The sequence below is a fragment of the Gopherus flavomarginatus genome, chromosome 12 (assembly GCF_025201925.1).
Source record: "Gopherus flavomarginatus isolate rGopFla2 chromosome 12, rGopFla2.mat.asm, whole genome shotgun sequence".
Taxonomy (NCBI): domain Eukaryota; kingdom Metazoa; phylum Chordata; order Testudines; family Testudinidae; genus Gopherus; species Gopherus flavomarginatus.
The window spans coordinates 706,912-720,432 of record NC_066628.1 but is presented as its reverse complement, the minus strand read 5'-3'; the positions used below and the strand labels follow the sequence as shown (position 1 = coordinate 720,432).

Here is a 13,521-nt window from a genome sequence, read left to right as displayed (position 1 = left end):
AGCCTCAAGCTATACTGTGGAACAGAGCAGCTGGTGGAGTGGAGCAGTTGCGGGGACGGCTGGAGTGGATCACGGGACAGCTGGTGGCAGCAGAGCGGCTGGCAGAGCGGAGTAGCTATGGGATGGGTGGAGTGGCCCACAGAGCGAGTGGAGCTGAGCAGTTTGCAGGGACGGCTGGAGCGGATCATGGGATGGCTGGTGGAGCAGAGTGGCTGGCGGAGTGAAGTAGAGCAGTTTGTGGGGATGGCTGGAGGAGCAGAGTGGAGCGGCTGGTAGAGGGGAGCAGTTCGTGGAGAAGGCAGAAGCAGAACCCTACGGAGAGGCAGGGCAGTTGGCCCCGGACCACGTAAGGTGCCCCTTTCTACCTGCGGTGGGGGGGCAGGAAAACCCCCTGCAGATAGACTCTTGAATTCTGGGGCTGCACTGAACCGGGACAGAGACTTTTGGGTTGTGGGACTTTTGGGACTGTGGGGGATCTTTGGGTTGCTGGACTCTAGGGACATTTGGGGTATTGGACTTTGGAGTCTTGTGGTGATTTGGGGGTTGCTGGACTCATGAGCCCAGGGAAAAGGACACGGACCAATTTCCTGGGATGGGTCTTTGCTCACGGTTTGGTCGATGAACTCTAGTTGAGGTGTTTCCCCAGTTTAATGCTTGTTGTTTATCTCATGTAATTAAACCTTTTCTGCTACATTGAGACTCTGTACTTGCAAGAGGGGGAAGTATTGCCTCTTCGAGGCACCCAGGGGCGTGTGTAAGATTTTCCCAGGTCACTGGGTGGGGACTCGAGCTGGTTTTGCATTGCGTTGTAGGGAAGGGACCCCTATGTATTGAACCCGGCCCTTGCTGCTATCAATTCAGCCTGGCAGAGGGGTTACATGCTATAATTAATTTTTACATAAGAATGGTAATACTGGGTCAGACCAATGGTGCATATAGCCCAGTATCCTGTCTGCCAACAGTGGCCAGTGCCAGGTGCCCCAGAGGGGATGAACAGAACAGGGAATCATCAAGTGATCTATTCCCTGTTGCCCATTCCCAGCTTCTGGCAACAGGCTAAGGCCACTCATCTCTCTCCATCCTGGCTAATAGCCACTGATGGACCTATTCTCCGGGAATTTATCTTGTTCTTTTTTTAATCCTGTTATAGTTTTGGTCTTCACAGCATCCCCTGGCAAAGAGTTCCACAGGTTGACTTTATGTTGTGCGAAGAAGTACTTCCTTTTTTTTTTTTAAAAAAAACCTGCTGCCTATTAATTTCATTGGGTGACTGCTAGTTCTTGTGTTATGTGAAGGATTAATTAACATTTCCTTATTCACTTTCTTCACACCAGTCAAGATTTTATAGACCTCTATCATAACCCCCCTTAGTCGTCTCTTTTCTAAACTGAAAGTTCCCAGTCATTTTAATCTCTCCTCCTGTTTCATTCCCCTGATCATTTTAGTTGCCCACCTCTGTATCTTTTCCAATTCCAATATATCTTTTCTGGGATGGGGTGACCAGATCTGCACACACTATTCAAGGTGTACACGTACCATGGATTTATATAGAGGCAATATGATATCTTCTGTCTTATTATCTATCCCTTTGTTTAAAAAGCAAAGGTTTCAGAGTAGCAGCCATGTTAGTCTGTATCTGTAAAAAGAACAGGAGTACTTGTGGCACCTTAGAGACTAACAAATTTATTTGAGCATAAGCTTTCGTGGGCTATATCTGATGAAGTGGGCTGTAGCCCAGGAAAGCTTATGCTCAGATAAATTTGCTAGTCTCCAAGGTGCCACAAGGACTCCTGTTCTTTTTAAAAAAGCAAACAGAATGTTGGGAATCACTGACTGCCCCTGCACATTGAGTGGATGTTTTCAGAGAACTATTAACACTCAAGAAAGATCTTGGAGTCGTTGTGAACAGCTAATTCAGATTCCTTCATTTTGTATGTATAGTTGTGAGGATGTTTTCCAATGTGCACTACTTTGCATTTATCAACACTGAATTTCATCTGCCATTTTTGTTGCCCAGTCACCCAGTTTTGTGAGACCCCTTTATAACTCTTCACAGTCTGCCTGGGACTTAACTATCTTAAGTAGTTTTGTATCATCTGCAGATTTTGCCACCTCACTGTTTACCCATTTTTCCAGATCATTTATGAGTATGTTGAACAGTAATAGCCCCAGTACTGACCCCTCAGGGATACCACTGTTTATCTCTCTCCATTCTGATAACTGATCATTTATTCCTACCCTTTGTTTCCCATCTTTTAACCAGTTACTGATCCATGAGAGGCCTCTCTTATCCCATGATGGCTTACTTTTCAAAAGTCAATTTAAATTAAATACTTTTAAAAAAAATTATATTTTTGTTAGAAAACTAGACCTGTTATGTGTTTTGGTGTAATGTGCATTATCCTTATGTTAAATTTGCATTAGCCTAACAAAACATTTACTTTATTCATATCTCTTTTATATAGCTCATCGGTCCTGACACCCCCCTGTAAATTTGAACACCCCCCCTAATTTCAATTCCTGGGGAAACCACTGTCTGCCCAGGTCTGACTAACATACAAACACCCTCTAGCGATGCCAGGGGACACTCCCCAGCCCACCCCACACCGGAGCTACCGGCTGCTGGAAGGGAGCCGGGACCCCCCCAGCCCAAACAGCAGGACCAGGAACTGCAAAGCCTCAGTGAGGTTGGGGGCAGGGGTAAATGCCAACGAGCCGGGTATTCTGAGGCCAGGGCCCGTTAGTGAGGTCAGCCGTGATCAGGAGCGGGGCCCCCCCAGCCTGGCCAGGATCTCACCCATCCTAGGCACGGGGCAGGTGTCAGAGACAGGGATTGCACAGAGCTCTCTGCAACCCACCCAGGGTCTGAGCTCCCCGACCTCCTCAGGTATCTGCACAGCAGGGGCTGCCTATGGATGGTCGGATCCCCCCTCATGCCAGCCTGGCAGCTATTTCCTTTGCTGGGTTCCGGGCTGTCTCCCGGTAACCCTGGGGGCTGGCTTGTTACTGGGGCCTGGGCTTCCGGCTCCAGCTGGTGGCAGCCAGCGAGGGGCATCCTGTCCCTGCTCCCGGGAAAACACCTGCTGGTAACCTGGCCACCCGCGCTGATCTCTGCTCGTTGGGCGGGGTCAGTGACCAGAGTGGGCTGGGGAGTCTGGGGAGGGGCTGGCTGGTGGGTCTCACCCACGTGCTCAGGGTCTAACTGATAGACAGACTTGGGGTCAGGAAGGAATTTTCCCCCAGCTCAGATGGCAGAGACCCTGGTGGGGGGAGGGAGTGGGGTGTTTCGCCTTCCCCTGCAGCCTGGGACACGGGTCACAGCAGGTTTAAACTAGTGTCAATGGTGGAGTCTCTGTCACATGACGCCTTTAACCCATGGTTTGAGGGCATCAGTAACCCAGCCAGAGGTTCGGGGTCTGTTATAGGAGCGGGTGAGTGAGGGGCTGTGGCCTGCGATGTGCAGGGGTCAGACTAGATGATCACAATGGTCCCTTCTGGCCTTTGAGTCTGAGCAGGAGGACATGGAGCCAGGACTCCTGGGTGCTATCCCAGGTCTGGGAGGGGAGCGGAGGCTGGTGGATTAGAGCAGGGGAGCTGGGAGCCAGGACTCCTGGGTTCTATCCCCCCAGAGGGGGCGGCCTGGTGGGTTAGAGCAGGGGGCCAGGAGCCAGGACTCCTGGGTTCTCTCCCCAGCTCTGGGAGGGGAATGGGGTCTAATAGATAGAACGGAGGGGGGCCAGGACTTCTGGCCTAATCTCAGACACATCATCTGTGCTTTCTACCACAGAGGAATGAGGCCCAAATGGCTCCAGGCTGGAGGGGAATTGGAGTGGCTGGTTGGTTCATGGGGGGGATGGGGTACAGGGCCTCTCTCCTCTAGAGAGGGCAGTGAGCTATGGGGCCGTTCCCATCTAGGGGGCACTGGCTCTGATGCAGGGGCCTGTCGGTTGCAATGGCTGGTTGCCCCAGCAGGGATGAGGGGCTCTGTGTGCCCTGGGCTCTGCACTTTCCTTGCCCTGGGGACAGATGACGCGGGGCTCTTCTCCCGCCACAGGGCTGCCTGGCCCGAGGGAACCACCCAGCCAGGGCCGCTTCCCCTCCGAGCCCTGGAACCCACCAGCTTCTCCCTTTCACTTCCCCCAGAGCTGGACTCTACTCAGCGCAGGGCTGATGGGGGGGAACTGAAACCCTGGGCATCTGCAGTGTCACTCGGCCCCCGTGTGGAGACCCAGCACTGAGACACTGGACCCAGGGTCAGCCTCACGCTGCTGGGGGCTTCCCGCATGGAGAGCTGGCCCCATCCAGCCCCAGTCTCAGTCCAGGTCTGTGCAGCGCCTGGCACAGTGGGGCCCTGATCTCTGCTGTGGGAGTCTGGGAGGTGCCTGGCACAGTAGCAAGGCTGAAGTCTTAGTCTGGGGTGTACATACAACCCCTGGCACAACAGGGAGTCTGGGACCTCTAGACAGCGCAGTATTAGAAATAATTACTAGAAGAACGAGGGGACAGTCAGTGAAATTGAATCCTGGCTAATGTAAAGCTGGCAAAAGAAAAGATGCACCTCTGGCCTGTGGAACTCACTGCCACAAGCTCTCATTGGGGTCAGGAGCTCAGCAGGATTCACACAGGAACTGGAAGTGTATATGGACTGTGAGAGTATCCCGTACGTGTTAAGAAGGGATTGGGATGGGAGCAAACACCAGCTGCAGCGGGACAGCAGCTGAATTCCAGCTACTGAGGGTTAAACTTCTCCCAGGGCAGGTTATCCCATCCCTGCGGGGTTCCTGCCCCTCACCCTGGAGCAGCTGGGACTGGCCTCTGTCAGAGATGGGGACCAGGTTAAATGGACCCCTGGCCAGGCTGAGCTGCTCAGGGATTCCTGCCCCTCGATGGGCTGTTTACATCAGATCCCTGACTGACCCGACCCCAAACTCCCCAGGACAAAAGCCCAGTGCGTGGGCCCAGCGTCTGTGTCCAGCACCTCCTGTTGCCAGGAGCCGGCTGTGCAGGGAAAACCCTGGAGGGCACCACTCAGCTACTGGGGCTGGGAATTGGGATCGTACAAACTGGCTGCACTTGGCCCAGGGGTGGGTTTGGAGAGACTGGAGCAGGCAGCTGAAGAGCCAGACCTGGGGCTGGATCGGAGCTGGCGTCCCCCTAGATGGGAAAGGGCCTGTGTCCCCTTCCCTGCCCCCGTGAGGTAGCTATTCCCCGCCCAGGGGCTGCACAGACCCAGCTGGGATTGGGGCCGGGTTGCGCTGGGCACTGCCCAGACACATGGGCGCTGCCCTCGGGAGGTTACAAGCTAAGATGACAAGACACAGGCAGGGCTGGCTCCAGCTTTTTTGCTGCCCCAAGCAGGAAAAAAAGAAAAGAAAAGAAAAAGCTGTGATCAGCAGCATTTTGGCGGCAGCTCAGCGGTGCTGCTTCGGTGGCAGGTCCTTTGCTCCGAGAGGGACCTGCTGCCGAACTGCCACCGAAGAGCCAGACGTGCTGCCCCTTTCCCCATTGGCTGCCCCAAGCACCTGCGCTGGTGCCTGGAGCCGGCCCTGTTCACAAGTGGATTGTCAGACCCACCTCACAGCTGGGAACAGAGCCCCAGACAGGGAGGGATTCACCCCCCAGCGCACACAGCCCAGTAATAACAAAGGGGGGGACTGAACCCAGGAGTCCTGGCTCCCAGCACCGTCTGCTCTAACCCACTGGACTCCAATCCCCTCCCAGAGCCGGGGGCTGGCTGTGCTGGGACGAGCTGGGCACTGGGGGAGAGCAGGGTCGGGGAGTCAGACATGGAAGCCAGGCCTGGGGGGGGGCAGCAGTTCGGGATCCGGTGCCCCCCGCACCCCGAGTGTGATTTCAGTCTGTGCAAAGCTCCGCTGGGCTCAGACGACTGACCTCAGCTCCCTGCCGAGGGGCGGGGTGGGGGCTGGACTGAGCCTGTGGGGGGGATCCGCTGCCCCCTATCCCCAGCCCCCCTCCCCGTCACCAGCCCAACCCGCCGGGTGCTCCCAGCCCCTCAACTTGCCCCAGGCAGCCCGGCCCAGCTGGAATCTGCCGGAGACCGATGACGCGTCCCGGAATCGCGCGCTGATTGGCTGGGAGAGGGGGGGTTCCTTGAGTTCAAGGTGACGTGAGAGCGTCTGGGGAAAGCCCCGAGGGCGCGGTTGAGCTGGGCGGGGCGCGGCGCAGCGCAGGGCGGGGGGCGGATGGGGGGACACTGGGCCGGGGATGGGACCGACGCTGGCACCGGCCCTGCCATGGAACGGTCCCCTGCCCGTGTGGTGATGCACCAAGAGCCATGGGGGGCTAACCAGGGAGGGGGTGTTAGACACGGGGGGCAACTGGGATGTGGGACCCTCTGTGGCGAACTGGGAATGTTCTTAATGTTTTCTCTGAACTCTGTGTTGGTGCCTCAGTGTCCCCTAGGCAGTTCTTAATATCTAGGTGGTGGGTTAAGGGGGTGTGATTGCTGCAGAGCAAAGGGCCAGTGCCCCTAAATGCCTGACACTCTGTCTCCTAGCAACTGATGGCCTGGACCCCCCCCCACCCCCCGCAAAGGTGCCAGCTGAAGGTGTTGGAGACAAAGAGATCAGGTGACCTCCTGGCCCGGGAAAGGGGCTGAGCAGAGAGGAGGGGCTGGAGGGGTTGTTAGTCTGGAGCTGGCTGAGGGCAGACATGGGGGTCTGGCTCACTGACCCCCCAGAATGGACCCGGCCGAGGGGTCCGGTTCGCTGTATCTACAAGCTCTGTTTTAGACCCTGTTCCTGTCATCGAATAAACCTCTGTGTTACTGGCTGGCTGAGAGTCACGTCTGACTGCAAAGTGGGGGTGCAGGACCCTGTGGCCCCCCCCAGGACCCCACTGAGGCGGGCTCGCTGTGGGAAGCGCACGGAGGGGCAGAGGATGCTGAATGCTCCAAGGAGAGACCCAGGAGGTGAAGACGTGTGAGCTTCTTGCCCTGAACAAGTCTGCTCCAAGGGAGAGGAGGCTCCCCAAAGTCCTGACTGGCTTGGTGGGGAGCAGTACCAGAGCATCGCCCGGTGACTCCGTGACACCCACCCACCCCGGGGCACTTGGGGGTCAGGGCCAGCTGCCAGCACTGGTGTGATGGGTCAGATTGGGGGCCTGGGTTAAAGAGGGGCTAGCGCTGTGGGAGGGCAAAGGTCAGGGTCCCCCTCACCCTAGTATCCCAGCTCCTGAACATACTGCGCCTGGCCCAGGCTTCAGGGTAGCCCCCAGCTGGATGAATCAGGGCCAGGCTTCCCCAGCTGCAGCAGGTGCTGGGCCAGGAGTGACACCCACCAGGAACAGGCCCCCAGCACAGCTCCATAGACAGCCAGGGCAGCAGGGACCATGGGATTGTCCGGCCTGTCCCCCTGCAGCCCAGCGACCCATGGCCAGATCAAGGCTTTTTTATTTATTTAAATAATTGGAGATATACCTATATTCTAGAGCTGGAAGGGACCCCGAAAGATCATTGAGTCCAGCCCCCTGCCTTCACTAGCAGGACCAAGTACCGATTTTTGCCCCAGATCCCTAAGTGGCCCCCTCAAGGATTGAACTCATAACCCTGGGTTTAGCAGGCCAATGCTCAAACCACTGAGCTTTCCCTCCCTGATGTGGCCCCAGCCAGAGCCCAGGAGGGACCAAGGGGCCCCAAGGGCTGACACCCCTGCAAAGGCAGGGACCTGATCTGCTAAGCCCAGCCGGTGACCCATACCCCGCACTGCAGGGGAATGGGAAACCCCCCAAGGGCTCTGCCTGTCTGTCCTGGGGGAGATTCCTTCCCTGCCCCCAATCTGGGGACCCCCAGCATGAAAGCCAGACAGAATCTCTGGAGCTGCTCAGAGTATCACCCCCCAATGCAGTGCCCCGTCTCCAGCTGGGATGAGCCCTGACACTTCAGAGGAAAAGCCCCAGAGATGTCTGGCTAACTGAGTCTCGGGAAGCAAATCCCTTCCTGACCCCACAGGTGACTGGCTGAAGCCCTGATGCCTGAGGTTGGATGAGAGCCGTAGTCTGAGTGTTACACATGCTGAGAGCAATGCAGGTGACCCTGTTCTCCCCTGGCCTGTGAAGGGAGGGGACAGATGGGGGAACCCCAGATTCACATACTCCGAGGTCAGAAGGGACCCACCCAGCCCGACCCCTCCCCATTACACAGGCTATAGGGAGGCTGGATTAAAGCAAATCTTTTACGCAGAGATCCCATCTCGTTTCAAAGACTCCGCGAGGGTGCGAATCGCCACCCACCTCCTCTAGGGGCTGTTCCAGTGTCAGTCACCACCCTCTGCTGGGAGACAGCCCCTTATTTCAAACCGAGTTCTGTCTGACTTCAGCTTCCAGCCATCGGCTCTTGTTCTGCCTTTCTCAGCAGGACTCAGAAGCCGCCCCACTCTCAGATCTGTCTGGAGGCCAGGACCTAGCCCCAGTGACCAGCCCCCTCAGCCCTTAGCCTCATCGCCTAAGGGTTGTTACCCGGCCCGTGGACATGGAGCGTTTTTCTCGCCCTCCTTTGAATTCGCTGCAGCATTTCCACATCCCTCTTCAAGTGCAGACCCCAGAGCTGGACACAGCAATCTCTGCACCAATGCACCGTACACAGGCAGGGTCACGTCCCTATTTCTACTCAATATTCTCCTGCTTATACAGCTAAGGATCTGCTCGGCCCGCCTTGCCACAGCCCTGCACTGAAAATTCACAGCGAGGCAGATATCTGCCCTGACCCTTGAGCCTGTCTCTGAGTTATGGCTTTCCAAGGCAGTCCCCGTCCTACAGGTACAACCTGCGTCCTAGATGCCCAGAAGGGCTGCCTGGCCTTGGGCTGTGTTTAACCTCAAAGCTCCCCTCATCTAGTTCCTTTGAGACTCTTGGGTGTAAATGATCCAGGACAGTTGATTTGAAAGTGTCTGAGTTTAGCAGACGCTGCTTCACCTCGTCCTTTGCTAGAGATGGGAAATGTTCTGTTCCAGGATGGACCCAGCCGCCTGCGTCACTCCAAACACAGGCAGGAATAGCTGTGGGACATTTCTGCCTTTTCTGCATCTTTAATGTTTTACCATCTGCATCGAGCATTGGACCTATACCTGACCAAGGAGTATTTTTGTTCCTAATATGTTTTAAAATGTCTTTATATTATCCTTAACCCTGATGGCCATTGAATCTTTTAGCTTCCCTTATCCATCACCTGTATTTGTTGACTGGTAACATACTAGTTGCCATTTACTCCCCCTTTTTTCCATCCTTTGTATATGGATTGTTTAATGTTCGATCACTGTTCCCACATCTCCTTTCAAGCAGGATGGCTTCTTGCTGAGCACAACTTTTTCCATGTCTGTGGAAATGTGGCTTGTGAGGGGTCTGTGAGCTGTAAGGGGGAGCCCTAGGGCTGGGGGATTTGTGAGCCAGGGGATCCTTTCCCTAAGGGAAGGTTCAGGAACCCCTTGGTTGGGTGGGTGTGAAATGAGGGGATCCCTCTCTCTGAGGGAAGGGGGCGTCCAGGCAGGATTTCCTGAGCTGGCCCAGCCGCCCTATCTGACTTAGCTGCCCTCACAGTGTCTCTAGTCTGGGCCGCTTGCCACTCCGTGATGCACTGGGTGCTGCTCCCCATTCCCTGCGCTGGGCCGGCACCAGGAACTCTCCCAGGCTCGGTTCCCTGGCACATGCTCCTGGGACCCGCGGCTTTGCCAGGGACTTTCCGGGCACCAGGTGTGGATCCAGAAGAACCAATCGCAGGTCCTGGGGCCACTGGGTCACCAGTTACCAGGTGAAACTGCTGCAGCGAGAGCTGGGTCTGGGATCTGCAAGAGCCGTGTCTGCTCCATCCCTGGCCCAGGGGACAGGGCCGCCCCGAGCTGCAGAGACACCCCGGCTGGCTGGAGGGACAGCAGCCTCCCTGCGCCCTGGCATAGGGCAACCAGTGCCCTGCAGCCCTGTGATCCCTGACCTGCTGGACCCTCCTGAATCCCAGCCACTCCCTCAGCCCCAGCCCCTGCCCCAGGTAACCCCTGACCCTGCCGGACCCTGTCCTGTGTTCTCCCTGATCCCCCCATTCCAACTCGTCCCCCAGCCGTACATCCTCACCCCACCCTGGGTAACCCCTCATCCCTCCAGACCCTGTCCTGTGTGATCCTGAGCCCCCCAATCCCAGCCCCGCCTCAGTCTTCCCCCCCGGGTAACCCCTGACCCCTCCAACCCTGTCCTGTATGCTCCTGAGCCCCCCAATCCCAGCCTCTCCTCAGCCCTACCCCCCCCCCGGGTAACCCTCGACCCTGCCAGACCCTGTCCTGTGTGCTCCTGAACCCCCCAATACCAGCCCCCCCTCAGCCCTATGCCCCCCCAGGTAACCCCTGACCCGGCCAGACCCTGTCCTGTGTGCTCCTGAACCCCCCAATACCAGCCCCCCCTCAGCCCTATGCCCCCCCAGGTAACCCCTGACCCCTCCAGACCCTGTCCTGTGTGATCCTGAGCCCCTCAATCCCACCCCCCCTCAGTCTTCCCCCCTGGGTAACCCCTGACCCTGCCAGACCCTGCCCTGTGTGCTCCTGAACCCCCCATTCCAACTCCTCCCCCAGCCCTACATCCCCGCCCCACCCTGGGTAACCCCTGACCCCTCCAGACCCTGCCCTGTGTGCTCCCTGAACTCCCCCATCCCAGCTCCTTCATCAGTCCCAGGCCCCACCACAGCTAACCCCTGACCCCTCTAGACTCTGTCCTGTGTGCCAATCTGTCACAGAGTGTGGGGGAGTCAGGCCCTGCACCCCCACTTCCTGCAATTCCCCGGGACTCTCAGCCAGCCGGTGACACAGAAGGTTTATTAGCCGACAGGAACGCAGTCCCAAGCAGGGCTTGTAGGTACAAGCAGGACCCCTCAGCCAGGTCCCTCTGGGGGGCAGGGAGCTTAGACCCCAGACTCGGGGTTCCTGCCTCTTCCCAGCCAGCCCAAAACTGAAACCAAAACCCCTCCAGCAGGCTCCCCCCCCCGCTCCTCCTCTCCTTTGTCCAGTTTCCCTGCTGAAGGTGTCACCTCGTGCCCCCACCCTCCCCGCTCAGGTTACAGGCTCAGGTACCACCCCTCCTCTAAAGTCACCCCCTGCTCTCCCATCCCCCATGCAGACAGTCCCAGTAAAACAAGACGACATTCCCAGGTCAATCCGCCCCACTCCCTCCTGCGTCACAGAACCCCTAGCCCTAGCCCCAAGCCCCACATCTGACTCTGGGTAACCCCAGAACCTCCACATCCTGGCCCCTTCCTGAGCCCAGACTCTGCTACACCCTGCCCAGAGCCACCCCCCACCACACCCCAACCCTGGGCAGTGCCCTGAGGCTGAGACCCTGCCAACCATTGTCTCTGCCCCCCCCAACCCTGCTGGCACCCCCCCGTGCCCTGCCCTCCCCACCACTGTTCAGTCTGCAGTTCGCCCCACTGCCACCCGCCCCCACCCCCAGTGCTGCCCTGCAGCTCCTGGTCGTTCCTCCCCCCCCCTTTATATTTCCAGGGCTTTCTCCCTGGTGCTGTTAGTTCCCATACCCCAGCCAGGGCCCAGGAGGGAGCTTTCTGGGGCAGTAATCGCCAGGAGCGCTCTGCTGGCCTCTCCTGAAAGTTGGTACCATGTCCCTGGGGCCCTCACCAGTTCTGGGCACCGCATTTCAAGAAAGATGTGGAGAAATTGGAGAGGGTCCAGAGAAGAGCAACAAGAATGATTAAAGGTCTTGAGAACATGACCTATGAAGGAAGGCTGAAGGAATTGGGTTTGTTTAGTTTGGAAAAGAGAAGACTGAGAGGGGACATGATAGCAGTTTTCAGGTATCTAAAAGGGTGTCATCAGGAGGAGGGAGAAAACTTGTTCACCTTAGCCTCCAATGATAGAACAAGAAGCAATGGGCTTAAACTGCAGCAAGGGAGATTTAGGTTGGACATTAGGAAAAAGTTCCTAACTGTCAGGGTAGTTAAACACTGGAATAGATTGCCTAGGGAGGTTGTGGAATCTCCATCTCTGGAGATATTTAAGAGTAGGTTAGATAAATGTCTATTAGGGATGGTCTAGACAGTATTTGGTCCTGCCATGAGGGCAGGGGACTGGACTCGATGACCTCTCAAGGTCCCTTCCAGCCCTAGAGTCTATGAATCTATGAGTCACCCCACATCCCAGTCATGGAGCCAGAGCTGCCAAGGGAGGGACCGTTTGGAGCATCTGGTCTGAGCTCCTGCTTGCACAAGCGAGAGAGTCACATCCAGGGATCCCAGCATCCAGCCCATATCTGGTAGTCGAGCTAGAGCGGGTCTGTTAGAAAGAGACGTCCCAGCCTGATGTACAGACTCCAAGTGCTGGCAAATCCACCGTGTCCCTGAGTCGGCTGCTCCAACGGTTAGTGCCCCTCCTGGTTAAACGTGTGTCCCTTATTTCTCATCTGAAGTTGTCTCACTTCAGCTGCCAGCCACTGGCTCTTGTTTTGCTTTGTCTGTGCGATCAAAGAGCCCCCTGCTCCCAGACATCTCCTCTCCAGGAACCATCTCTTGGATGAACGGCACAGCCTGGGCCCCTTCAGTCTCTCACTAAATGGCAGGTTTTTCCAGTCCTTGACTCATCCTTGTGGCTTCTCTATGAACCCCGCCAACATTTCCGCCTCCTTTCTGCAGGGCAGTGCCCAGGACACAGCAGTCACTGACACTCTCACTAGGGCTGTATATGGGGGTGACACCATCTCCCTGCACCTGCCTGATATTCCTGTTTATACAGCCCAGGGTCACATTCACCCTCTTCGGGTACATCTACATTGCACTAGGCACCCACGACTGGCCCGCGCCAGCTGATGGGCTCGCAGGGCTCCGGCTGCAGGGCTGTTTCATTGCAGTGTCGACTGCCAGGCCTGGGCTGGAGTCCAGGGTAAAGCCACACGAGATGGGAGGATCCCAGAGCCCTGGCTCCAGCTCGAGCCTGGAAGTCGACACTATAATGAAATTATTTTAGCTGCACAGCCCAAGCCTCATGAGCCCGAGACAGCTGGCCCAGGCCAGCCAGGGTGTCTGGTGGCAGGACAGACACACCCCAGCCTCAGCAATGCACGGGGAGCTCGTGTTCAGTTGGGTTCTGCCGTGACCCCCACGTCCAGTCCAGTCACTGCTGCCCAGGGTACAGACCCACCCGCCCCTCCTGTGAGGCCCATGGCCTTGGTTCCCAGATGTACAGACTGCCTGGGTTATTTGTAGATGAGCCCAAGGCCAGAAGGGACCATGTGACGGTCTCATCTCACCCCCGGTCCAGCACAGTGCAGAGACCTGCCCCAGGATAACTCCTAGAGGAGATCTCAGAGAAAACAGCCAATTGTGATTCAAATACTGCCGGGGTGTAGAACCCACCACACTCCTTGGGAAACGTCCAGTGGTTCATTCCCCTCACTGGTAAAAACTGCACCTTAGTTCCAGCCTGAGCATGGCTGGCTTCAACTTCCAGCCATCGGATTGTTTGACCTCTCGCTGCTGGGCTGAAAAGCCCATTAGTAAACACTTATTGCCCCTGTCAG

General features: G+C 56.8%; 3 protein-coding genes across 21 annotated transcripts in view; 1 reads left to right on the top strand and 2 right to left on the bottom strand.

The window, feature by feature from the left end:
• The window catches only part of LOC127032759 (HLA class II histocompatibility antigen, DR alpha chain-like), a 414,007-nt gene that overhangs the window by 121,613 nt on the left and 278,873 nt on the right, over window positions 1-13,521 (bottom strand). The window lies entirely within an intron of this gene.
• Window positions 1-13,521, top strand: part of LOC127032762 (DLA class II histocompatibility antigen, DR-1 beta chain-like) — a 287,605-nt gene that overhangs the window by 116,242 nt on the left and 157,842 nt on the right. The gene's annotated exons all lie outside the window — the stretch shown is intronic.
• Window positions 1-13,521, bottom strand: part of LOC127032760 (HLA class II histocompatibility antigen, DR alpha chain-like) — a 172,300-nt gene that overhangs the window by 121,613 nt on the left and 37,166 nt on the right. The gene's annotated exons all lie outside the window — the stretch shown is intronic.